Below are 27,286 nucleotides of genomic sequence, written 5' to 3' on the forward strand. Positions count from 1 at the left end.
GGCATGTGGAAGGCACTCTGTAAACAGCTTCTTGCATAAAATAAAATTACATCCGTGTTGTGAAATGTCGAACGTGCTATTTTCTCTCAAAATGCACTTTCCCCTTTAGATTGCAAACATCTTGAAGGCAAAGATGATGAAGTCTTTGCAGTCTATGAACTATGCATTTTGTATAGTTACCTGAAAAAAACAGCTTAATTTGGGCAAGGAGAACACTACCCTAAGTATTTGGCTATAATTACTCAAATACGTGGTTGAAAAATCAAGTTAAGTGTATCTGCCCTAAATTCCACCCCACCCCACCAGCCCCTTATATGGTAGTAAACAAAAAGTGCACATCTTCATACCATTTTGGGAATGCCTATGTAAGTTATTTTTTAAAATCTCTGTATCCATCTTAAAACCCAATTACTTGTGTCTGTCTTCATACTCCTATGAAAGAGAAACAGACACTGTAAGATATTGGGTACCAGCTGTCAATGTTTTAATTCTGGTTCAACAATTAAAACGCGTAGGTTCATATTAATCCCCTGGAACAATGACATTCGGATAAGTCACTGCCAGCAAAGGGAATTCTATAGAAGACAAAGTCAGTATCTTGGGCTTTCAGGAAAGCCCAAGCTTGTTCTTGGCTCCCACAGTTCCTCTCCTCTAACAAGAGGACGTAGCACATATTCCTAGCTCTAACTGCAGACATATTAAAGTGTATTCAACAAAGTGACTTTCAAGTGAATATGAAAGAAATTCTGCCCGGAGTGATTAAACGTAAGGCTACAGTTCTGTGTCTGTTTCCCACCAACCTCTAAAAACAGCCGTGTTTGTCCAAGAAAGGGACGTTTTAATCAGAACACTTTAATTTCCTGTGCTACTGGAGTCCCATCTGACTAGCAGATCCTAAGGCAAGTGAAGACCTATAAATTTCACACGACCGGGCGGAAACCGCGTAAGGTCCTGAACCCCCCCAAATGTATGGCCATTAGGGGGCGACTGGCTCTGGGGCTTAAAGCATTTTCAAGATAAGGGCCCACTTATGAAATCTAACTCGTTGAGACATACATGGATTTGCAAAACTCTCCAAAGAATTTTAGGTCCACATACTAAGAAATGGCGATCCTAACACTGAAGGTTCACATTTCTCCTTTAAGTAGAAATACTCCTTTACCTAAATTTGCACAGGTCCAAAGCACTGTTTTGCTGAGTCACTGAAACAAAAAATAGATAAATAGCACTTTTTATCACAGCTGAACAATATAGATTTGGACTTTGTTATTCCACCTGAACGCTAGCCAATCTTATTCAAAATAAAAGTATGATAAGTTTTCTGAACATTGATACTGCCATTCCACACCCAAGACAGTCAACAGAATTCTAGTCTGTTTCAACACCATTTATTTATCAAAAGAAGCATTTCCGTGATTGCAATGGCAAGAAATGGAACTTGACCCTTGGTCAAAATAATAAACGTCTGACCTGAACGTCTGGATTTATGGGCAGGAGTAACAGGGAGACCACTGTGTTGCCACAAAGAACAGGACCAGCCCCAGAAGGAGGAAGCAATCTAACGACGTCTCACCTTGAAATGGGATAAAACTGAATAAGCAAACGGAACAGCTGTCTTGAGATACACGGGGACAGAGACCAGCTGAGCTCTGCCTCCTGAAGACGAGGGCAGGCTTTCATGCCCACCCGTGGGATGTCCACTATGCCAACAGAAGGTGATTCTGGCCAGTTTATGATTGTAAATACCCTCCCTTCCCCTCTCACCTGGCTTATGAACCACCCCAAACACACCGTCAGCACTCACAAAATGGCCCACTGGAAGGCCCTCAAGGGCGAGAACCGTTCAGGTGCCTCTATGCATCTCGCTCTAACTCTTAGCAGCACAGAACAATACAGGAATCCTACCTGCTGACACAAAGGGACAAAAATCCTCTACACGGCATCGAGCCCTCGTCTCCTTAAAGAAGCATCTTCTTCAAGGAGAGTCCTCTACTTCCTTCTGAGAAACAGCTTTCCTGAAGCATTATTCTTACCCATTCCGGGGGGAAACCTTCATTTTTATCATTATTATTATGTTCAAATGACCAATTTAAAAAAGACTGATTAAATATATGTGTTTAGATTCATTCTGAAGGAAAAAAAGTTCTACCTTTCCACATGGCTCTCCTAAGTGGAAACTCCAAAACATAAGCACTTTCACAAGCTTTGATACAGAACACAGTGTCCTGACTTCTAATTCGACAACCGCACAGGATCTAGGAGCAGAAATGAGGCAGGAACACGTTCACCCACGAAGAATGTGCGAGGGAGGGTCGGTCAGACCATCTCAGTGAGATACTCTGTTCCTCAACAGAACAAGCATTTTGTTGATCCTCAGCCATTACACCAATTTACACAATAATAAACTAACTCTGCCCACAGTGTTCACTCCAGGTACACCTTAACCCAAACAGAGGTAATGGTTTCTACTTTTTGTAAATTTGCTTTTTATATTATGAGGTTAACAAAACTAAAATGCCAATTATCATAAAACCGGTTTAAGCCTTAATGTGCAATATAAACAACATCTACCTAATTGAATTAGACCACAATTATTATCGCCTTTCTAAAACAGATGATTTTTTTTAATGTGCAAAAAATAGGAATAACCAATTTCCTTACAGTTTATATGCTAGATGTAAAACTATCCCAGATGAGACAGAATAAACTCACACCACCAGGATCTTCCTCCTGCTCTCTGACAGCCTCAGGGTAAGGAGCCTTCATCTGTAACTTGTCTGCTTGGTAACTGGCTAGCTGCAAAGGTTCAGCCCACTTCCTTTCAAAGCTGCCGTGCACGCACGCCCTCCTTTCCCGCAAGCCCTCGGGGAAGGCCGCATCTCATCCAGTTTCACAGATGAAGAAGTGAAGGCACACAGAGGCTCCAAATCTGGCCACAAGTCATCCCTGGCAGGTGCTGGCCCCGAAGCCAGAGGCTGCATCTTCCCACACTGGAATTCCTCTCTATACAACTGCAATGCCAGAATTAACAAATCTGAGTTAGCAGACGCTACATCAGAGGTGGGGGTCTGGCTGCAGGGAACACAGGGAAACACCTAGATAGGATGGCTCTTTGCTCCACGAGCGAGCGAGCGAGCGTGCTAGCTTAATTACCATGGACTTACAGAGGGACAGACCTGCCAGGGGAGGCCCCCGCCTCCTGCCATCCCAGGAAGCATGCTTCAGCGCCCCACCATGGCCACCACTGGCTCCTGGCACAGATCTTGAGAGTGGGGAAAAAGAACCTCTTCCCCTTAATTAAACTGCTAGGACTCGACTGAGATATTTCCAAAGGAATGTATTTTCCCTTAGTGTCCTTGTTTAAAAACAACCGAAAACAGACACAGCTGAACTTGTGGGGTGGAGATTTCTGACTCCACCTCAGCACCTGGCCGTGGCTGATGGTGGGGCTTCCCAAAATGGGCAAGTCATCACAACCCCCTTCAGGGGCACCAACCTATATGGTGGCCAAACAGGACTAGTCCAAATGGGGATGAGTTGTAAGTGTAAAATACACACCAGATTTCAGGGACTTAGTGTAAAAAAAGAACAAAAAATATCTCAGCAATAATTTTTATATCACTTACACGTTCAAGGAACATTTTGCATATGTATGCATTAAATAAAACATATTATTAACATTAATTTTATGCATGTCTTTAGCCTTTTTCCATGTGGTCACCAGAAAATCTAAAATGACAGATGCGCTGTATTTCCATCGGGCAGCACCGTCCCAGCGTGATGGGTCAGCCGACTGTGGCCCGCCACCTGTTTTTGTACAGCTTGTGAGCTAAGAATGGTTTTTACATTCTTAAGCGGGTGGAAAAAATCAAAAGAAAATAATATTTTGTGACACATGAAATTCAAATTTCAGTGTCCATAAATAAGGCGTATTTATCCGCTGACGTACCGCCTTTGGCTGCTTTCATGCTGCAAGGCAGAGCTGGGCCGTCGCAACAGAGAAGGCATGGCCGGCGAAGCCCGCAACGCTGCCTACCTGGCCTTCACAGACGGTCTGCCGACCTCTGCCCCAGGGTTTTGTCAACACAGACCCGGGTTTCCGAAGCTCAGGAGGGTGGCTTTGGGCTTCCAGGGAACCTCCCTAAGCCCGTGGACAGGCAGGCAAGAGGGCAAGAGAAGCAGAGGGCAGGGCGCCCAGGGTGGGGCCGAGTCCCCCCCCAGCTGGCTCGAAAGGCTGCGGCAGGACTTCCCCTGCTTCAAATCCTCAGAGCGCCCTCTAAACTTCTCTTTCGGGATGGATTCCTCAGAACTTGTGCTAAACTTCAGAGCAGATACGGCCATAAACTGATTCAGTTCCAGCTCCGGGGACCCTACACACTGGCTCCCAGCTTCTCTCAGAGGATTCACTGGTCACCCCAGCCACCTAGAAAGGGGAGGGGGCCAGGAGGAGGGACACTGGTCTTCCATAATGTGACCTCCACAGTGATACAGTACCAGAGAGCTCAGGCTAAGACTCAAACTCTACACAAGTTTTAACAAGTGTGTGGACGGTCATAACCTCAAGGCGGCTGCCCAAAAGATGGTCTTCTCAACTCTACTCATGGGACTTTGACCAACAACTTCACCGTGCCAGTCTCAGCGTCCGCCTGGGGGAGAGGGGGCTAAAATGACAAGCCATCTCATAACTGTTATGAATACTAAACAACACACATAAAGAACGTGGGACACTGCCTTGCTCACAGCAGGCATGAGATCGATGTTTGTGAAAAGGAAATGAGCCTTAACAGAGCACTTACAAGCTATTTATTTGGGGGGCTGGTTATTAAGGCATTCACCAAATTTGATTCAACTCTGGAATAAGTCATCAGTCACAAAAATTAAACTTCTAACATAATGGGACACTCCAATGATCAGTAACTTGGATCATACTGTCACGGTGATTCAAAACATAGCTCTCAGTGCATCATATTTTGTTCCTAAGCCCTTGGCTCTTCGTTTTGGAGAAGCTACAAGGAAGGACCTTTCCAAAACCACTACAGCATCGCCTTAAGAATGCTGTTGAAGGCACCGTCTACATAAAAATATGTACAAAACCAGCCGATACACGAATCAATGTAAAAAGTTTTCTTTAGGGTTACGCGCTCAAAAAGGATTTTCTTTCACAGCAGAACTGGTGAGCTTTCTCCTTAGCATCAATTCAACACATCAGTGGCCACCTTTCGCTGTTTTCACTTGCCAGAAAGCTCAGATTCTAAATTTTGGTTCAGGGACACCCACTGGAGGGAACGTTATGATCTGGATAGGTAATATTATTTTTCCCCTTCTTGTGACTTCTTATTCCATTCTTGTTCTTGGTTTTTATTTATGCTTTACTATATATTTAATGAGTAACCTCTCAAGCTCAGCGCACACCCTTTATGGAATGAGATGGGTATAAAGAAGCAAACCATTACCACCGACAAGCAAATGAGATTTCAGCTGCCTGATACTCAAACAAGCCTGCAAAAATTCTCACACAAGGGCATCCAGGATGATGTCCATAAAGTATCACACTGATTAGATAATTCTTTCCAATTCTTAATGTACACTGGTCATCACGTATTTTGAGAAGTTTCTAGAAGGGTGGCAAACCACCTAGGATATAGCTTCAGGTAAATAATGAAAAAGTACTCAATACTATCTTCTTCAGAAAAGGGAAAACAAATCCTAAATTTGGGTCTCAATTTACCAATTTTGCCTCTTAAGAGAAAACCTAGAATGTCCACTATGTTCGCTCACATGGAGAACGCAAAAGGAGATGGATTTTCTAAGCGGCTCTTGCACAGAGAAGAAAAATTCACTGCACCCTGGTCCAGCTTCCAATTTCACTAGAGCAGGCTCAGTGACCTCTCCACGGGCTGGTAACAGCTGGCCAGAGTCCATACAGCCACCAGGAGCAGACCCAACTCCAGCCGGCCAGCCCCACGGGCTGCTGTGTGTAGCCCTGTGTCTGACTTGCCATCAGAGAGGAAAAAGGGAAATGCACACGTCACTGTGTTCAGCTTGCTCCTCTCCCCAGTTTCTCTTTCGCCCAGTTGCCATCTTGTCTACCTACACCATGGATGTGCGGAAGGAAAAATGCGCACCACCCCTGGGGCACTCATCTGGGCCTCCTCCCTGACCCGCTCTGGTCAGCAGCTCTCTCTCAAAGCCCCGCGTCTCCAGGCCTCAGCAGTCATCTGCTCCAGCACTGAGCACTGGCCCTGCAGATGCCCGGCTCACCACCAGCACCAGCACTCCTGTATCCACCTGCTGCTGCAGCTTAGACAGGACGCCTAACAGGGACTGGCAGTCTGTCACAACCGTCATTTGTCTCCTCTGACCTCCTTCCTGGCAATTCTTTGGTAGCTTTTTTCTTTTAGGGCTTCTGATCCCACGCTGGTCATTTCCCTTCCACATTCACTCTCTTATAGAAAGTGATGTTAGTATGAGCGTTAGACTGGGTTTCCCAAGAAAGTCTGTACACTGGCCCCACGCTGAGCCGGGAACCTGTGCAAACAGCGGCCGGGTGTCCATGGTGCCCCGCACTTCCCGAGGTCTCCTCGTCTGAGCTCTGCCAAGCTGCAGTGGCCTTTGACAGGGACGACCCATCCAGTTCTCATACTAACATGATATCCCCACTAAGAGATGCAAAAATTCAAGCAAGATTTTTTCTTCTCTCTAGAGCTAGAGCTAAGCATCAGAAAGTGAAACTGAAGTGGGGACAGTATACTACCCATGGCCCTAAATGACCGATCCCTCCCAGGTCTACAGTCCACCCTGCTAAATCAGCGTTACACGCTCTTAACAAGCTCATCTCGAAGGCGGACTTTGACCTCACCTTGCTGTGTGCGTTCAGCATGCCACAACCAATAAAATGTCAGGATTCATGCAAAAAGTCATCTCTACATTTCCTGCTAGTTATAACGTATATGTAACTCTCAATATTAACCTTCTAAAACAAATCCAAATAGAAGTAACAAAAATTCACAAAGAAACATAAATAATCACAAAAGTAACCATTTTCCTTCGTGGTCATTCTACACCATCGATTTAGGCCTCCTACCCGATAGAAAAGTCATACTCCGGAGTGGGGAGCACATTCACTGCGCTCAGGCCAAGAAGGTGCAGTGTAGTAAACTACCAGCTTGTAAGCATCTAAATGGAGGCTTTGTGGCCCAAAAGATCTAATGCACTTTCCAAAATGGTCTATTTCCACGGACAGTTGGAAGACCTAATGTAACGACCGCCTGAAATGCACACTGGCAACTGCCCCTTAACGTTTGCAGCTCAACAACAAACGTGGACCATAAATCGTCTCCCACATGTGTATAAAATCCCAAATTCTAACTGCACTAACAGCCTTTTTTAACCAATTCCTACAGATACTTAAAAATGTGTAGCTATTAGGAAAATTAACCTTCCTTTCTAAAGTTCAAATTCTAAGCAGCCCATAATCTTTCATCAACCTAGAAAATAACTGATAAGCCAATCTTCCTGTAAAACCATTAACAGATTCTGCCTCTCTGTCACCAGGGTAATTTACTGAGGCCAATTTTAATCCTCCCACTAAACCACTAATCCCATGACTCTACAGAATTGTCCCCAAGTTTACGTTGCTATGGCAAGTACTTTTACATTAGGAATTCACTTATTTACCAACATTGTTATTTTTTAAGTTGTCTTTAGGAATGAGATCATCTTCCTTGCCTCTTATCTTAAAAAGCAAAAATCCGTTTTTGAAATAAGGAAGCCACTTGAACACCTGGGCTGTGTGGTACTCATCACAATAACACTAATTTAAATTACGCTTGGTGTTACTCAAAGGGAAAATTATCATCATTATGCTAATGGTCACACTAAGACATGAAAAGCTTTGGTATGATGAATCTAAATCTGGTGGGAATATGATTATCAATGTGAATGACGGTATTTTCTCAAACTGGCATAAAAATGTTCTCTCCGTGTCACTGATAATGTCAACATAAATTATGCATCAGCAAAAGCAGCCTTCACCCATTCTGCTGAAATTCTGAGTGATACCCAGGCCCACCTTTCTGTGCACACATGCCCTGCTTTGGGGGTGCACACGTGAATGAGTATAAATTTGTTTACTTGTTTCCTTAAAACAGGAAAAACAGTATGATTAAAGCTAATGACAGGGATGCACTAAGAGAAGAGTATCCAGACACCTCAGCTTTGGAGGCCACACCACGGCCACAGAGGATGCTGAGAACAGAGGCAGAATCTTCCGCGACGCTCTGCATCAAAGTAAGTAGTCAGTCCCTGAGACACGGCAGGAGAAGCCCCCTTGTGAATTAAACACAAGTCTATCCAAAAACTCAAAGACAACATGTGTAAACAAAACAAGTCGTCAGTGCAAACATCACAGTGCCGCCTCTAGGTACCCCAGAGCAGCACCATAAAAGCTTACACTATGAAACAGGACCATGCATCTGTTCACCGATTCATCCATCCATTAAAAAAAAAAAACAGCTAAGTCTTTAAGGGAAAAACACGTATTTTTTAGCTCTCGGTTAAAATCAGTGGAGTAATCAGGAACTAACAGTGGACGTCCTTTCTCACCAGCCCAACCCTGAGGGTGCAAATGTGCGACCAGCAGAAGTTCTAGCTACTCACGTGGGGCGCTGCGTTTTCCTCAATGAACACAAGCAGCCAACATTTAATGTCAAACTATTTCCCACAAAAATTATTTTAGGAAAAGAAAAGGGGACACTTGGGGGCCAGCCCAGTGGCTAGTGGTTAAGTTTGTGTGCTCAGCTTCGGTAGCCCAGGGTTCATGGGTTCGGATCCCAGGCATGGACCAACCACCACTCATCAAGCCATGCTGTGGGGGCATCCCACATACAAAATAGAGGAAGACGAGCATGGACGTTAGCTCAGCAACAATGTTCCTCAAGCAACAAGAGGAAAATTGGCAACAGATGTTAGCTCAGGACCAATCTTCCTCACCAAACAGAAAAAAAAAAAAAACAGGGACACTTGCTTACTACCCTCAAGCACCTGAGCAGCTGCTAAAGCCACGAACAGCCTCTCTGACAATCTTCACGGCCTCTTTCACTGGACTAAATTTCTAAGAATGTTCTCGGATGCCGAAATAAATCAATGCCTAACACAGCACCAAGCCAGCTCATGCAATATAGGTTAAATAGTGCCATATGGCAGAGACAGACACATGTTGCCCTTTTCTGAAACAAAGGAAAAATTCCTAAACAAATATCCTTTACTTTCTTCAGTGTGAGAAGAGCTGAAGGCGAGATGGTTTGTCAAGTGTTAGTAAATAATGCTGAAGGAAATTTTTTAATTCTTAGCCATCAAGAAAAATCTGCAGAGTTTTCACACAGGACCTCAATTTTTAAGAGTCTCCATTTAACACGTCCTGAAAGCTAACACCACATTTAGCCTGTGCTCACCATCCCCTAAATGAGCAAGAAAATAACAGGACAGCTGTATCCGAGGGCCGAGCTGACATCAGCAATTCCCCGGGGGAGCCAGAATCGGTGCGAGACAAGTCTACCTGCTTTTGAAGGAATAAAACACCAGATTAATTCTGTCTTGAAAACAAAATAAAATCAATATTTCATCCTGTTTTCACCACACTGGTGAGGAACCATCTGAATTTCACAATCATATAAAATACCTCTCAAAGTAAATTTTGAAAACATAACAACTTGATTAAATTTCTGACCAAAAAAAAAAAAAAACCCAGAAAGAAAACCTACCAGAATGAACATATATTTGAAACAAACAGTAAAATGCATCTAAATTCGATATAGTTGCTTTTTAAGTAATTTATTTTTTTCTATTCTCCTGTATGGTGTTTTACTCATTATTTTACATATATTTACATGTTTGCCTTCTAAAAATAGTTGCATTTCTAATTACTCCTGCTTTGTAATTTTCAGTACCATTTGAATTCAAGACTAAATGCCAGATCTTTTTTGGAAAACTACTTTTAAGGAATGTTGAGAGCCACAAAATTATATTTCTTTACAATTCGACGTATGCCACTGGAAAACACTGCATTCTGGACATAAATATGACAGCCAGCTCCAGCTCTGGAAAGAAAAGCTTCAGCTGTTCAGATCACGTGCAGCCAGATGCAAGGGATAAAGAAGACAGAGAACCGACAGTTGCAACTGCTAATTTTTACCAATACGTCTAAAATACACTCACTATACCTTAGCAGAGAGCATAAATTCCAACTGCAAGCAATGCACTTATAGCGCCTGTATACGCATCCACCCTATAGCTATTTAGCTCACAACCCTAAAACAGTCCTCTTTTGAAAAAAATTAATTTTAAAATAAAGATGCTTTTTAAAGAACTGGATGGGGAAGCACTTTAAATTCATAAAGAAAGGTTTTCTTCATTCTTCCCTTAAGGTTAATTTTATTAATTCTTCACAAATAAACATTTGATGTGACAACTTGCCAATATTCCTGAAAACTGGAAGACATTCACAGCTAGAGTCCAATGATTAAGAGGACTCGCCCCCCGCCCCCCAACCCTGGGCTGGCCCAGTGGCATAGTGGTTGAGTCTGTGCACTCTGCTTCGGCGGCCCAGGATTCACGGGTCCAGATCCCAGGCGTGGACCTACACATGCTTGTCAAGCCATGCTGTGGCGGCATCCCACATGCAAAATAAAGGAAGACTGGCACAGACGTTAACTCAGCGACAATCTTCCTCAAGCAAAAAGAGGAAGACTGGCAACACATGTTAGCTCAGGGCCAATCTTCCTCACCAAAAAACCCCCAAAAGTCCCCCATCTGGTGAGAGAGGTGGGAGAGGTGGGGGGATCTCAACTCACTAGGGCAGAGGTCACCCCTCCAAAGAGAACCCACCACCCCAACCCCAAACCCACTTGTTCCCGGGACCAGGGAGAACGGAGGCCAAGGCTTGAATCTGAAAAATGCTGTCACTCTTGTGGCCCCGAGAGTGATCTTCAAACCCTCAACAGGCTGCTGCCAGCATACTGTGGGCCAGCGGGTAGAAAGGTTGGGGTAACAGCCCCAGGGGAGGACAGGAGGCAGCGGAGGGCCACCGTCACCGTGGGCTGGCTCGTGCCACCAGTTAATGCCAGGCGGAAGGCAGCGTCGAAGTGCTGCTACGGAAACTCCTAACGTGAATGGCCGCCACGGATGCCTATCTGCAGCCCACGTTTCCATCTGCCTTCGGGAAGCTCCACCCTGCCGCCTGTCTCTACAACGCACACAGGATGGATTATACCGCCACCTCAACAGACTTCAGAACAAATCGAGATCCCGCAGCGCCCATCCCTGGAAAAGCGCAAAGCCAAATGAGATGCAGCTTCCCACCAACAGAGGAAGCGTCCGGGAGCTAAGACAGAAATACCATTAACTCTCCATGTGCAGACAGCAAGAACCCTGGGAGTGAAGGTCAAAGGCGCCAAGTGGTCAGCAAGCCAAGCAGGTCCTTGTGCTGGGTGCTAGTAAAGCAGTCAGTGCTTGCACAGTGCGGGGGCCGCCATGCCCCGGGAGAGCCGGGGTGGCACACAGGTGGCTGGGTCAGCGCGGTGCACAGGCCCACCTGGAACCTCTGGACTGTGTTCAGTAAGATCCCACTTAATTACACTTTTTCCACAGCCTCCAGAATTTTGAGGGGGAGGGGTTAGGGCAGCAAAGAGATGTATTTTTGAAAAAACTAATTGACTGTGCCAGGAGAACTCTATCTAAGCCCTAAAATGTATAAACACTACACTATAAGCAGGTGAGACATCTGCTTTGAAGAAGGAATGTTCCTTCTACAGGCAAATGTTTATACAGCAGAGATTGAATCAAATTTAATTTTCTTCCATTACTTTTATCCCTTCTGCTTCAATCTGTGCCTATCACTGAGGAAGCTGACATGTCCCCAGCTCAGTGTGACTATCAACGACCAACGAAAAAGTTGTTGTTTCCAGACATTTAACAGAGATGCTTCGCTTCATCAGAAATCTAGTTACATCAGCAAAATACCACTTTTAATTATTTAACACATGCCCTTTTCACCAATGTTGAAAATGGAATAAAAACCAAAATAGTGTAATGTCTTGAACATTGAAAACAAGCATATTACAAAAGGAAGGCGCACACGTTCAGACAGGCTCCTTCCTGCTGAACGTAATCAGCTTATATTTCAGTTTCCTATTTCTGTGGCATTAAGGTATAATGCAGTTGAAACTCTAAACACAATCTCCAGAGAGACTTTCAGCCACTCCCACAAAATTCTTTTTTAAAAGATTCCTTCTGGTAAATTATGAATAAGACCAATACGTATTCTGGAAAATGAATAAATAAAAATCCACAACAACCCAATAAACTGAGTACTGGTTTTTCAAGACAATCCATGACGAAACTCTGCTTCAGTTCCTAGGTCACATTATCCTTTTTCCCTGTTTGCTAAGACTGAAAACCATCTGTTGGAGTACACCTCATTTTGAACTATTCTGTAAAGTCTCCTTTTCTTTTTCACATAGTTGTTCCTAAACTTAATCTGCACATGAAACGCTTCATCTATGAAACTCAAACATCCCCATGTAGGAGAAGGAAGGGAAAGGCATTTGTGGACGTGGAGGCACCGTGCTTTCAGCGTCGACCTGTTTTCAAAAACATCTCTCATCCTATTCACTCCTGTTGGTCTCTGGGACATCATCTTAGAGTCAGACAGGTAAGGGCTTCCGGGTCCCAGGAAAATGTCCATCTGTAAATCAGCCAGTCAACTTTAAAGGGCGGTTACAAATAACAATGGGATTAACACTGACGATGTAAACTATTGTCTGGTCATCAGCACCTAGTATCAGCTACACGGCCCAAAGCTAAGGTTCCGGATCTAGCATGTTTCAGTATCCTCTGCCATCGGAAAGATGACGCTGACAAACAAAAGCTTTCACAGACGAGAACAAGCAGAACTCCTCTCTTCGCGTTGTTGAGGACCGTACCTACTAAATACACTACTTCGCTGTTGTTTCATTTTAGAGAGGCATTCCCACTCCTCTTAACGAGCTTTCTTACACATCCCTTGGGATTCTTATTTGTTTGGAATGTTAATATGCTCCGACTGTTTCAGTACATTCAAATTAGCAAGTTTAAAGAAAACAAAGTCCTACTAATGAACTAAGAAAAATATTAGACGTGGTATGTTTGCAGCTTTACACGTCAGAATTCTAATGCCATTACCAAAATACGTGAGTCTTGCTCAGAGCTCGGGTTGTCCCAGGGCCCATTCAAGATGGCACGAGACTGACTCTTGTGAAACTAAAGATGTCCTCCTCCTCTAACCCAGCCCCCAGACCCAGGCACCACTGGCCGGCGCTCAACTCACTCTGCAATTTTATCAAGAAGGGGAAACTCTCTGATTCGTGTGCAGCAGTGGCATGCGGTAAATTTAATTCTGGCCGGTCTGTGTAAATATAAATAACGCGGCTATTTTCACGCCACAATGAAAGAATGCAACAGAAAACGAAGGAGGAACAAACAAATGATAAGATGAGCTCTTTTTTACGAAGCAGTAGAAAGTATCTCATCAAATAGCACGCATGCCTGGTTCCTTAAAGTAGCAGTTACATTCCTAAACCAAAATACTCCAATCATATTAATAGGGCGGCTTAAAAAATAATCTGGACAAGATCCTGTTGGGGAAATATCCACCCTCGCTTCTGCTCCGATCAGTACTTTCATGGTATTTATTACACAGCCACAGGGTGGAGATGCATCAATTTTTAAATCTTTAGTCAGGATTGGAGACTTATGGCAGGTTCTGGGGGAATGTTTCATTAAGACCCCGTCTAAAGTTCCTTTGGTGACTCGTTGCTGGGTCAGCGCGCCGCGCGGCCCAGGGTCCGGAGCTCCTGCCCCTTTGTTACGCAGTGGACCCCGCCGGCAGGCCCGGCCCCACGCCCACGGGCACCTCTGGGCTTCCAGAAACAGCCCCGGAGTCCACACGGGCTCCGACCGCCGAGCCGGGGTCTGGTCACACGGGCAGGACACTACACCCACGCGGGGATGCCCGGGGCCGGCGCCCTCCAGCACCTCCCACCCAAACACCCGCGGTGCCCCCGGCCCGGACCGGATCAGGTGTGAACACTTATGTAATCGTCCTCGGGGGCCACGCCTTTCCCACCGCCCCACCTCCGCCAGAACAAAGTGAAGTTTAAAATAGAAACCAATTACCTGGCCTCAAACGCGCCTCGGGCCCCGGAGCGCGGTCCCGCCGGCCGCAGACCCCCGCCCCCGCCAGGCTCCCACCCCCGGCCCCGAGTAGACCCCTGCCCCGACCCCACGCAGACCTCCGTCCCGGCCAGGCCCCCACCCCCGGGCCCCGCGCAGAGCTCCAGCCAGGCCCCCACCCCCCGGCCCCGCGCAGACCCCCGCCGCGGCCGGGCCGCCCTCCCCCCGGCCCCGAGCAGACCCCTGCCCGGGCCCCTGCACAGACCCCCGCACAGACCCCCGCAGCGGCCAGGCCCCTGCTCCCCCGACTCCCCGGTCCCGCCGCCCCATCCCCTGGCCCCCTCCCTCTTGCCCCCTCCCTCCGCAGTTGGTCCCGCCCCCACCCCCCCGGCCCGCACGGACCCACGCCTTTGTTACGGTGCGAAGTTGGGCCGTGGGTCCCGGTCTCTTTCACTTCTTGGGTTACAGTGCAGGCGTGTGACGTCCGCTCCACATGACGGGGGCGGGGGGCGGGCGCCAGGGGCGGGGGCGCGGGCAGGGCCCTCCCCCACCTCTCGGCGCTGCCCGCCCCGCCCACGGCCCGCCCCCTGGAAGCCCAGCAACCAGCGGCCACCGCCCCGCCCCCGCCCCCGGGGCGGGCAGGTAAATCCCCCCGCCCCCCAGCAGCACCCGCGCCCAGCGCCGCACCGCAGGAGATACAGAAATAGGGATGATTTAATCCAGCGACACCTCCCCAGCGCTGCCCATTCCTCGATCCGTCAGATCACTGAGATGGGGTAGAAAAGGGGCGAACTTGGGTGTGGAGGGCGGAAAAGGCCCGAGCGGTAGGTGCGGGGCCGGACACCACCTTGTAACCTAGTTGTGTTCTTGCAGCGTAGGACGAAGGTCGCCTGGGGTCGCCCATGGACCCTCCGGGTGACCTCGGTGCGGCCCGGCAGCCGGGCACACGGTGCGTGGACGAGGCCGGGGCGCGGGGTCTCTCCCAGGGGTCTCCCTGCAGGGGTCTCCCGGAGGGAGTGGTACACGTGGGTCTCTAAAGCGACCACTGCAGCAGCACCATCCATCCCCGAGTGCAGCAGCACAGCAACTCCAGCAGTGAAACTGAGATGCTACCTGGCCAGGTCTGGCCCATATACTTCCACACGCACTAGCGATATTCCTAGGGAGGTTGGTGCCAGATTAAGCCAGTACGAAACGTGAGGCGGCCCGTGACGCACTCCGCGCGTGAATGTGCCCATTGTGCAGGGGAGACGCGGCCAGCGCTCCGCATTCATAAGTCGGTGGGCAGCAGAACTTTCACCGACCGTGAGCAAGTCACATTCTAGCATTTGCCATGGACTAAGTAGCAACTTCCAGTGAAAAAATAAAATTTGAAGTTGGAAGGTACATGCTGTCCTTCTCTTTTCTACGGAGTTAACACCAGTGTCAACAATTCTCGTTCTCTGTACGTTTTGCGCCTGGCGAGTGGGCTCCAACACCCAGGGACCCCAGCGCGCTAGGGCGCGCCTGCCGCGTGGGAACGAGAGGAACAAAACCGCACATTTCGATTTCCCAATTGTTGGGAAGCATAATCACATCACTCCCCTTTTCTTCCCCTTCAGCAGGTTTCGACTTGAATCCGAAAGCGCCTCTTGTGCCCATTCTTTGCAGGAGGACACTCGGAGGAGCCAGCGTCTCTATTTAGACTGCCGTGTGCCTATCTAGCTGCAGACTCGGGTAAAAGCGTGTCCACGTCTACGGCATACAGCTGTGCAAAGCAGAAGCCTGCGGATGCGCGGGGCTGGTCGGACTTAGTGTGCAGACACATGGGCGCATGCACGCGCGCGCGCGCACACACACTCACACCCCAAATTACCTCCGGAATGGAGAAAGCCGCTGCGGATTGGCCGACAGAGCCGTCAGTCACACCCAGGGGGCAGGGAGATTTTGCAAGGCTGTTTCCTTCCCCCCCCCTCCCCACCCCCCCGTTTCATTTAATGGTAAAACAACAGCAGAGCTCTGAAAGTTAGCCATCTGCGCCGAGAGAGTTTGGCTTCTTTAACGAGGGGGATGTCAGACAGTATCCATTTAGGTATATTTTGTACTTCCACAGTGGATGAAAAGGGAAATTAGCAATCCGGGGTGGGGGCGGAGACGGAGCTGGGAGTAAGGATAGAGGGGGTCATCCGGGAGGGGTAGACGCAGGGTGAAGAGCTGTTCTCAATACCCAAAAGGGACTTTGACCTTTCATTGATCTCGAAATTAAAAAATGTTTTTCACAGGTCAGGTTATTAACAAACGCCTGTCCTAATTTATGAACTCATTATTTTAATTTTATTATTTAAGCATGAGCCAGCAATCGTGTTTCCTTAAGAAAGAACTGACCTAATTTTGGCTGGAGATAAACGATCATGTTAACAGATGTTAATCTTGTAATCTGTTTTTCCTGTAAGCACTTTACATACCCGGGTTTCAGACCTTAAAAATAACATCTTTTCCAAAAAGACCTGACGTCACAATTCACTCCCTGAAAAATCACTCCCCTCTCCAGTTTTTTTCCTCTGCAATGATTTCAAAGACATTAAATCTTTTTCACTTTATAAATGCTGATTTGTTCTGCCTCAACTCCCACAGGCTTTTATTTGCATTTCAAATTCCACAGGTTACACCAGTCGCCTTTTCAAAAAATGTAAACCAACAATGAAGCTGCAAATGGCTTTTTGTGCATCTGGATTAAATAAGGCACAGAATGAATATACTTAAAAAGAGGGCTGAGCAAGTTGATCTTTGCACACCCGGAGACCAAGCAGTTCTTTATCAATAAGCCCAGCGGAATGAGTAAGATACAGACACACGAGCCAGAAGCTCCTGGTCTGATCCCGGTCTGCTGCGGGGTGCTTATTAACGCTGATAATAAATGAGACCAACTTACAGACCCACATTTTTCGGGCAAAAGGCTGGGTTTCTCTGGTTCCTAATAGCAGGGGTCCACTGGCTTCCCAGCCCACCACGGCTGATTTCTATCGCACACTAACCTTCGTCCATAAACCGCTGTTTTAAATACCCAACTCGGCTGGCTTTTAACAAACTTATTCACACAAAGTTTCTTTAAAACTTGACGAGGCGGTTTAATCTAAATACTGATCCTAACTATTCAGTACGTTCTCCCTGGAAATGGCAGACAAGGCGCTTTTCTACCACCACCCCCACCCCACCCCCCAAACACACACACACACGCCCACTGCATTCTTCTTTTCTTGCATATACCCGGGTATATATCGCGATCAATACCTCCCCTACCCCCACCCCCAACCCCAACCCCGCCAGGCTGCGCGCATCTCCGAGGAGTCTCTGACACCCAGACCCCCTCTCCCCACCCCTCTCGGAGTCATTGCGAGAACCCTCGCCCCCCACCCCCACCCCTGCCCTAACTTCCCTTCCAGGCGCTCTCACTTCTGTAATGTTATGGTCACTTACACGCTCCCAGCTGATGGGCATTCAGCCAGGGGAGGGGGGAGGAAAAACAATCCCCCCCCTCCCCCACGCAAACACGTCCCCGAGGCAGCCGCGCTCGGAGCCCACAGGCATCGATCCCATCAGCCAAACCCTTAATAATTGAAGCGGCTCCTCGGGCCCCGCAGCCCCATCACCCACCTTCATTAGCCGAAGCGTTTTACTTTAAAGTAAGGCAATTTGCTCTTTGTCTCCTAATGGATGGAGAGCACATCCGAGCTCCCCTCCTCCCGCGTCGCCTTTGACGAAGTGTACACTGCCAGAGCCTCTTCCGCGCTCCCACCCCGGCCCCCACCCCGCCCCTCCACTGCGGTAAAAACCACCTCCCGGACGCTCGCCTCGCCGCCCGAAGTTGCATCTTCCCTCTCCTGGAATTGCGGAGCGGAGCAACTACCAACAGGGAAAGCCAAGCCCCCCTCCCCGCGCCGGGGAGCCCCTCCCCAGCGCCCCCCACCCCCGCGGCGCACACCGGGGGTTCACGACACGTCCAGGCCCGGATCTCCGCGCCCCTGACCCCACGGCCCCGCGCCGCCCCCCACCCCAGCCCCTACCTTGGGGAAGAGGCAGCGGGCCCGGGGAGGAGGACGCGCACGCCCCGCGCCTCTGAAGGTGAAGCCAAGCGCCCGAGGCGCGGAGCCGAGCGCTGCACTAGACCGACCGCGCCAGCTGCGCCCGGGCGCGGGGGACGCGCGAGGGCGCGCGGGGCCCGCCACGCGCCCGGCCCCCTCCCCGCGCCGCCCGCGCGCGCCCCGGACGCGCCCGCCCCGCGGGGACCCCGGCGCCGGCTGGGCTCGAGGGGCTGCTCCGCGCCGGGAGGGGGCCAGGCCCCCGCGGCCGGGTGCAGGCCCCAGGCTTCCCCCAGCCCCGGAATGGTCTGCCCTGTAGGAAACGCACACGCTCCACTATTGTCTCATCAGCACAAAGTTCTGCCACACTGCGGGGAAAGTCTGGAGGCTCACGATGACTCAGACACAGATAATTCTTCCCCTAATAGCACTGAATCACGATCCCAGCGGCTAGTGTCACCCCTTTTCTCAAGGACTAACGCTGCCGCAGATCCAGTTACGGGAAGCTGTTTACGCACACACGGATACACACGCACGCATCCATACGTGCAGACGTGTTGGGGATGCATTTTCAGCCGACTTAAGCACCTGAGCACTAAGCCTCGAGTCCAGATTTCTACGTGGGTGTCTTTCCGGGGGTCCCAGATGCCCGTGCGTTACAAACGGCTTAGGGTGTGCGTTCACTTAACTTCCTGGTAAATACGTTTGGGGGTATTCAGACGCAGAGTATCAATAGATTAAGTCCTGAATCAAGATCAAAGAGGTTCCCCTGGAGAGACTTCAGAACAGGGATTCTGCTGTAGGGCAATTTAAAAGTGACTGTTGTTTTTTCTTTGTATTTTTATCCCTGAAAAGTTCAACTCTAATTTTCCTTTTTCAAACTCCATGTCTTCACCCCAGCTACTCTCCGTGGGCCGTAGTTAGTTGCATTGAGTCTAGAAAGAGTAAATCCCAATTTGACTCCAAATAGCATTAAATGGTGCATGGGGGGGCGGGGGGGGGCGGTAGGGGGTGGAGGGAAAAGAGGAGAGGAGTGAGAGTGGGGAAGGTTAGAGGGAGGGGGAGTGAGCCCCTGAATCGGTGATGACGTAGACCGAGGGAGCTGTGGCCTGCGGAGGGGTAACGCTGTCTTCTCCCACCAGACTCCTGGCCATGTTGTTCCCTCCTCGTGATAACTCCGCAGTGGAGATGGATTCCGTCCAAGACACCGACGTAGCTCTGCTGAACGATCAGCGCCGCAGTCCAGGCGTTACCTTCCGCTGTGGCATTTCTCTCGGTGCCTAACATTCGCTAACGTTCACTGCTGATGCAGCCGGGGCCTCTCCAACTTATGGCGTTTACAACAGAAACTACTACAGAAGAGCTCAAGGGAGGAGCTTGTGCCTGCAAAGCTGGACTCTTAGACACAGGGGCCATTCTGCACGTGTGTGATGTGTGTGTGATGTATGTCTGTGTGCATGCGTGCGGTATGCGTGTTTTTCGATGGAGGAACGGGGGAGTAGAGAGACAAGGAGCAAGAGGGGTGAGAACCTTTGCAAGAAGGATCTGCGAATCATAAAATGCATAGAATGTAAGCTCCTTGTGATTAATGATCTGCACTAATTTGGATAGCAGGCATGGTAAAGGTCATTGACAATTGTTGCTGGTTTCAGCATGAATGCCTAAGCGGGATGTATTCTTGAACAATCAAAATTAAGTCATTCACGGAAAAGAAGTGCCCACAATTCATTTCAGTACACAGTAAAAATGCACAAATAAAAGTATCCCCCAATTCAACTAATTACATGGATATAACTTGCATATATAGACACAGATATCTGTGTAGACAGATATATTATCACATATGTGAGTACTCACCCACAAAGATTAAAATTCACATACTTGAAATTTTCATAGTTTTTCTGTAGCATTTTGGAATGGATTTGAGTCAATGGTAAAAACTTGCTACATTCATCTACATTCTTGGGTCCATTTAAGACTACAGTATTGCACTAATAACTTCCATGTGTTGAAAATTAACTTAGATCAATGAACAGTGAGCAAAACTTCCAAACTCCTCCATGTAAACTTGTGATTTTCATGACTTGCCTCCTTTCTCTGACCTGCTTATCGCCCACACGTGGTTTCACTCAGGACTATGCCTGTTCCACGAAGATGCTATGCTTTAAGAGATTTCCTTTCTTCCACGCTTTGCTACAAGGCATGCACACTCTGAGAACGTAATTTGAGAGATGGGCAAGGGTTACATTCTGGAAAATGGCAGCTTGAAGGCCATCCCGGTTTTGTTACTGGTGAGAGTGCCATTCATGACAGGAGAAATGTGTTTACATTATTTGTACACAAAGTCACTGGTAGTTGTTTGTCAATGCACTATCATTAGCTTGTTCCAGGGGAAAAAATACTATAAAAACAAAATATTTAACGAGTTCCCATACTTTTCCTATAACATATTTAGCATTGCCAAAATTTCAACTGTTTACTATCTTGAAACACTGAAAGTAGACATTAAAGATTAAGGGCACAGTTTCTGCACAAAACACAAATTCCTGAAATCCCCCAGGAGAGCTTGTCCTATTTTGAAATGTTTAGGTAAATTACAATATTTGGGTGGAGAAAAATCAGCGGTTAATGGATTAATGGTTAAACACATATTTGGCTATTTATAACAGACAATAATTCTGGCTAATGAAATAGATTGAATGAGAAAATATATTTTCCCTAGTTACCGTCTAATGAATTATTTGTTCAGCATTTGAGACTCTGCTCCTTCAAAAGCTACGGAAAATGGCATTTTAGTGAAACAGGGTTCAGTGTCTTGTCTGCATAACTTAGGTGATGGCCTGATTGCTGGACGTTTAGATAAGAAGGGTTCTGAGGGGTCGCATTAAAGAATAGCTAAGAGTAAAAAACAAAAAGAACCCCCCAAAAGGCCCCGTCTATCTGAAAGCTGGAAGTGAAACTCTGTGGTATGAAATCCAAGACAAACTAAAAAATATTTATTAAATATACATGTTTAACAATTTAAGTGCACTACTTATTAGTAAATATTTAATATTAATTATATCTCTTTGTAAATTTATTAGGATTTTCAGAATTGTATCTGAGAAAGGAGAATGAAATTATCCACCTAAATCTAGGGGTAATCTTTAGCTCTCTGAACTGACTTAAACTGACAGATTTCAGAGTGGATTAGGGATAAATTTGAATTAAATTGTCAACAAGTATTCCTAGGTAAAGACTCTTTTTAGGACAGTACAGCTGCCAGCTGCCTTCATATTGTTCGGAGCAGTAACCATTTCATGTGTACATGGAAATTGGCTATTTATTTCACCACCAATGGTTTCGAAAGTATTACCTCAATCCTAACTTGCTTTTCTTTTCTACAATCTTTCCTTCTCACAGAACGTGGGCACTCAGAGAATACACTGAGTTCAGACGATGGAGCAAGGGAAAGCGTGTCATCAGCAGGAGCGCTCACTACGGAATTTAACATATGGCGAACCCTGCGCGGCGGGAGACAAACTTGGGATTATATTTTAAGTAGTTTTCTACAAAATGGCTGCAGACGGCTTGAATCTGAAGTTAACTAACAAAATATTTTTAATCTGGGTGTAGGAAACTATCTCAGTCCTGCTCCTTAAATTTCATTTCTATTGAAGGTGATGACTAGCATCTCTCATACACACACACGCTTACTTCTAACGTGATCTGCGGACATTCCCCCCTGTTTACACTAAGATAACTTCTTACCGAGCAGCTTTCTCTGCCGCGGGCTTTTATCTGCAGGATAATGTAGGCTCAGACTGGCCGTGCTCTAGGCTTGTTTATTCATGGTTGAGACCTGCATGTTGTTGGAAAGACTTTGGTGAAGATTTCTTCTCTCTCCGTAGTAGCCAAGTCTGGAGTTGGCCTTCAACAGATAGCCACACCTGAATTTTTAGATAGTTTAATAATCAGCGAAGCATCTCTTCAAGATTCTGTGCAAAATATACCCATATGTGTGATACAGAGAATGCCTGACTCATTTTTCCCCACAGCAGAAAACTTAACAACTTTCCCAGGGAATCAGCATTTTTAACGATCTGTGCTTGTTTTCTGCTCATAGGAAAACTTTGAGATGACCCATAATACAGTTCTTATTGCAATGTAGATTTTCTTTTACTGATGGTTGGTGTGCATATGTTTTGGTTAACGACAAAGATGTCAATAAGGTTGGGTCACAGAGTTAGTGCAGATCCGAAATTGAGGCAAAAGTATGGAGAATATACTAACAGTCGGAGGGATCGCAGGCACATTTTCTCGGCGTTTGTAGCTTTAGGTAACTGCGTCAGGCCTTCACAGCAGGTACAGGGCCCTCAAATCTGCTCTTCATTTCAATTTAAGTCAAAGACTCTGGGCAACAGCTGGCTGCAGAATAGCTGATGGAGAACTCCACAGATGTGGTTCATAATGGTTTGAAGAATAAGAAGAAGTGGGCCATAGAGCAGACTTCATTTAAGGAAAGACGAATTCAAGGATTCCTCTTTTGGAAGATTTCCCAAGTTGGGGAAGAGAGGGACTGGTTTCGCATCACCTTTTCTTCGAGTCCTACAGTATGTTAATCACTTAGCAGATACGTTGTGACCTATTATCACCCCACATGCCTACAACAGCAAAACCATTGACTTCTTCTGCCCCCAAATCTCATTATGTTTCACCAGGCATAACTGATTACATGTGCATGTTTATGCAAACTTTCCTAAGAGAACTGAAAACAAAATAAGGGAACCAGCAATCTCTCTCTTTCACTGTGGGTCGGCTACACACACTTGTAATGAAACTGAGCAGGGAAGAAATACTCAGAGACCTTTGCAGATCTTGTGTGACGCATACATAAGACAGTTTGAAGGAAAGTAGAATTGGGCATTTAGGAGGGTCAATGGTTAGAAGTGGTCAGGCTATGAATGAGTAGTTGTCATAATTAAGGACTCAAGACATTTTGTTGATGAGGAAGGCTAGGTGCATTTTTTCCCGCTGATTTTTTTATTGTGGTAAACTGTACACAGCATAAAATTTGCCACTTTAACCATTTTAAGTGTGCACTTCAGTGCTGGTGAGTACGTTCACAATGTTGTGCGAGCATCACCGCCATCCATCTCCAGAACTCTTATCATCCTGTAAAACTGAAACTCCACAACCGCGAAAGAACAACCCCCAATTCCCACCCCCCAGCCCCAGGCGACCACCCTACCTTCTGTCTCTATCAATCTGACTGCTGTAGGGACCTCATATAAGTGGGATCATACAGTACTTGTCCATTTGTGTCTGGCTTATTTCACTTAGCGTGTTTTCAAAGTTCATCGATGCTGTAACATGTAGCTAGGTACGATTTTGTCGCCTTTAAAAAAGATGCAGAGGTTATAGATAAAGGACTTCACCATTATACAAATGGCAGTGGGCATTGCCAATAATATAAAGAACTTTGCCAAATCAACTGATTAACGAAGTGACTATAAACTCAACAAAAACGATCCTCGAGTTTTTCTTCTCTTACCTAAAATGATCCCCTTCTCTAGCTGTTTTCACCTGTCTTCGCCTCCTTCTAAGCCTCAGACAAAATGTTTGAGACAGCCCATCTTCCCAAATGGAGACCAGCGTGGCTGGAAGAGCATGGAGCACACCTGAAGCCAGATTTGGATTAAATACTCTCCAGTTAGTATTTTCAGAGCTTGTTGATGCCTTATAACCAGACTACTTCTGCCTAAAATGGAGGAGGCATATTAGAAAGATCAGAAAATTAAAAATTAAAATCAATAAAATGGAACAGAGAAGTTGATGTATGAGGCTCCCGAGGTGGGTTAATTAATGCAGCCAGGCACCAAGTAACCCCAAGCTGCCGGCCCCAAGGAAAACCTTCGGTTAAGAGAATTTACCTTTCTAGAAGAGGACTGGCCTGGGACACGTGCATCTCCGGGGGCTCATGCCGCGCTGCGCACAGCCTGCCGTTTTAGAACGGATGGAGGTGTTTCAATGTGCCCCAAATAGATATTAAACCAATGGCGTCCAATTAAACTTGGGGCACCGAAATGGAATTTCTGGAAGAGACAAATAGTTTGCTCTCTTATTGGGTCACTAAATTGTACTAATTGAGTCACTAAAAAGCAGTCTTCTTTGTGCTTTTGTTTTTAATTGCAGCATTGTGGTAACAGTGATCAGTGGAAAATGTGAGGAAGATTAGATTAAACATTAAATATTAGCTGCAACATTTCACAGACTGAAAGTTTAAAGTGTCTCAGATAGGCAGTGATCACTTAAAGCACATAACGATCAAAGTTTAACAAAATTTTTATATCTTAATTTTTCACATCTGTATGTTCATTCATTCATCATTCATTCATTCCACACTGACTGCTCCAAGCCAGGCACTAGGCTAAGTGCTAATTTTAAAAGTAATATTTATTGTATGCTTATTATGTAGGAAACCTTCCTAGAGCTTACATTTTACGTCATTGAGTCCTGACAATCATCCCACGAGGTAGGGACCACTATCACCCCATTTGACAGATGCTGACAGACAGGCTGGGCATTCCCAACCCTGTCCAGCCCACAGAGCTGGCGAGCACCAGGGATGGCGGGGGGGAAGACAGTAGCCTCCAAGCACAGCCTGGACCACGTCACTGACCCTTACCTCAATCCACCCACCAGCCAGAGCACCAGGGCCTCGGCCATTTTAAAAATAATCCTTTAGATGAACAAAGCCAAATCTGTGTTTTTTCATACTAGTTTTAGGAACCTGTCACAAACTCTCGTACCCAGTTCTCATTCTGCTTATTAGTGGCTTGCACTTGTGTAAGTTACGCCACATCCTCTGGATGCGCACCGTTTGTGTCACTCAAGTTGGCATTGGTCACTTACCACAAAGCACTGTTAGTCTTCTGTACCCGTAACGTGTGTCCCATATTTGTGCAGGAAGACCCAATAACTGGGGGACAGAGAATTCCTATGAAAATCTTTTTCAGTTTCTCAAAGGATTTGAACTGAATATATAAAATACAACAGAACAGCATAGCAGTGGGAGGAATTAGCTCAGGAAAAATAGGAGTAGAAAAATAATAAAATCAGGGTCAAGATAGGCTTAGCCAGGCTTGAGATCGGCACACACTGATGCATGGCTAGTGACCCTCTGTGTTGTTAGAGGTGGCAGAATTTTCCTCTGAGCTTCCTAGCATCCAAAACAAAGAGGGAAACATTATTCTTTACAAGATTTGCACATCTATAAAATGAGAAGTGTGTTTTTCCACAGAAAAACATTATGTCCTACTACTTGTATCTAAGTGAAATTTCTCCTACAACTTCTCAAAAAGAAGAGATCATGGAATATAATGAACTATATTCTCAATAATATTTTTACCAAACAAAAAAATTCACAATGTTCCTCACTGTAGTTTGGAGGCAAAACTATCAACCTACAATTTAGTAGGAATTTACAGAATGAACTTATCTGCAAAATGGGAAGAGCGCTTAGAGATACAAACAAGAAAAATGAAAATGTGAAATCACTTAAAATTGTTTTAATACTATATTAGTGTGAACAAACGTAAGTTCTTTTCTTAATATGCAGGCTCTCCCTCACCATATAGTTGCTGATGTAATCAATATTGTAAAATTATATGTGAATTTAATGTTGTTTTAAAGTATCTGAAGGCATCCCAAATGTTATCCCAAATTTGTATTAGTAGTCTTAAAATTGGGGTCACTTCTAGAATCATTTGTTTTCTTTCTCATTGACTTTTAAAACGTGTTTGTTTTCACAAAATGTCCTTGGGATGGTCAAGCCTAGCGGAATCTCAGATTCACACCCCAAATCACGAATGTTTAAGAACTGTTTCCATTCAGCACGCCATCTAGATGTTGCCCACTATGATGTGATACAGACGGAGATGCTGCTCCACCCTCACAAGCTGCCCTGCCCTCTCCCCTCCGCGCAGGGAGAGGACCAGACTGGCCGTGGGCACAGCCCTTCCTGGCCCAGGACTTGTCAGCACTCTGCTTCTCCCTGACCGGCTCCAAAGCTCACGGGCCCTCGCCTCCTGGGCCCAGTGTGGCCTCCCGACAGTCCTGGTTTGCAGAAACTTCTGGGGTGTGGACTTCAAGGCATTTCAGGAACACGCAGCATTTGCAGGGTCTGGAGACACACTTTTCCTTCTTTATTTCCTACCGCTTAAGGCCCGTGGCTTCTAGAAAGCCTTTATTTAAAATAAATACAGACAAGATGTGTTACACTGTGAGTTACAATACAATGGAGTCATCCATTAAGTACCAAACTGTTCAAACGAAGTTCATGGAGGGACTGACAAATTTACAAAAGCAAGGAAATTCAGAGCAGAGGGGCTACCACTCCACCCGGGGTCTCCCTGTCGTGGGGGGCCCGCTGGGGGGAAAGCGGGCCAACAGCAAGACCTGCAGAGATCTTTTCTTTTTCATCTAGTTTGCCTCTGAGTTATCACAGCTCAGTAAATTGAGGGTAGTGGTAAAAATAAAGGAATCCTTAAAATGAAGTGATTTTCTATATGTCCCTTTCTCCAGAAAATAAATTACCCCACACTTAACAGAGTGGAAAAACAATATTCCACTCCCATCCCCTCCCCCAAACCTCTCTTTTTTCAAATTGCAACTGAGCTTATCCGGTTGTTTCTAAGCGTACTTGACCTAGATGAAGCAGAGAAGGAACTTTTAGGCAAACTGATAATAAACTCCACTTCTAGTTCTTATATACTTTAGGAAACACTACTAAAACATGATTTTATTAATATTTCCAATCATAGAAAACATTCCTTTGGAACAACATAAAGAAGCCTAATTTTTTAAAAAAACAAACCACATTTGTAAAGTGTCACAAAGATAACCCTTAAACTACTCTTATTTTTTCAAAGCCAGGAAATTTCACCTTATTTTTAGACGCAATGATGTGCTCACGTGTACCCCCACATTGAAAATTTTGATGAAATTTTCCTTCAATCACCTACAACACAAAAAGGACT

The 27,286-nt window shown here is 46.3% G+C and overlaps 1 protein-coding gene and 1 non-coding gene across 6 annotated transcripts in view; one reads left to right on the forward strand and one right to left on the reverse strand.

The window, feature by feature from the left end:
- ZNF516 (zinc finger protein 516) overlaps positions 1–18,409 on the reverse strand; it is a 120,427-nt gene extending 102,018 nt beyond the window's left edge. For 2 of the 4 annotated variants that reach the window (XM_070630296.1, XM_070630290.1), the window contains exon 1: positions 14,611–14,727. The gene's annotated coding sequence lies outside the window, so the exon portion shown is untranslated. Of the gene's footprint in view, positions 1–14,610; positions 14,728–17,841; positions 17,977–18,251 lie in introns of those variants that run through there. The other 2 variants (XM_070630291.1, XM_070630293.1) reach the window with 2 other exon arrangements.
- A 9-nt stretch (positions 18,410–18,418) lies between these two features.
- Positions 18,419–22,415, forward strand: ZNF516-DT (ZNF516 divergent transcript). Of its 2 annotated transcripts, XR_011542828.1 has the most exons (3): positions 18,436–18,961; positions 19,409–19,836; positions 21,669–22,415. It is a non-coding gene; the product is annotated as a ZNF516 divergent transcript (transcript). The 2 variants fall into 2 exon arrangements; XR_011542827.1 differs by lacking the exon at positions 21,669–22,415 and having other exon boundaries at positions 18,419–18,961; positions 19,409–19,840.
- Positions 22,416–27,286: the final 4,871 nt, after the last annotated feature.

Source organism: Equus przewalskii, chromosome 7 (genome assembly GCF_037783145.1).
Source record: "Equus przewalskii isolate Varuska chromosome 7, EquPr2, whole genome shotgun sequence".
NCBI classification, from domain to species: Eukaryota; Metazoa; Chordata; class Mammalia; order Perissodactyla; family Equidae; genus Equus; species Equus przewalskii.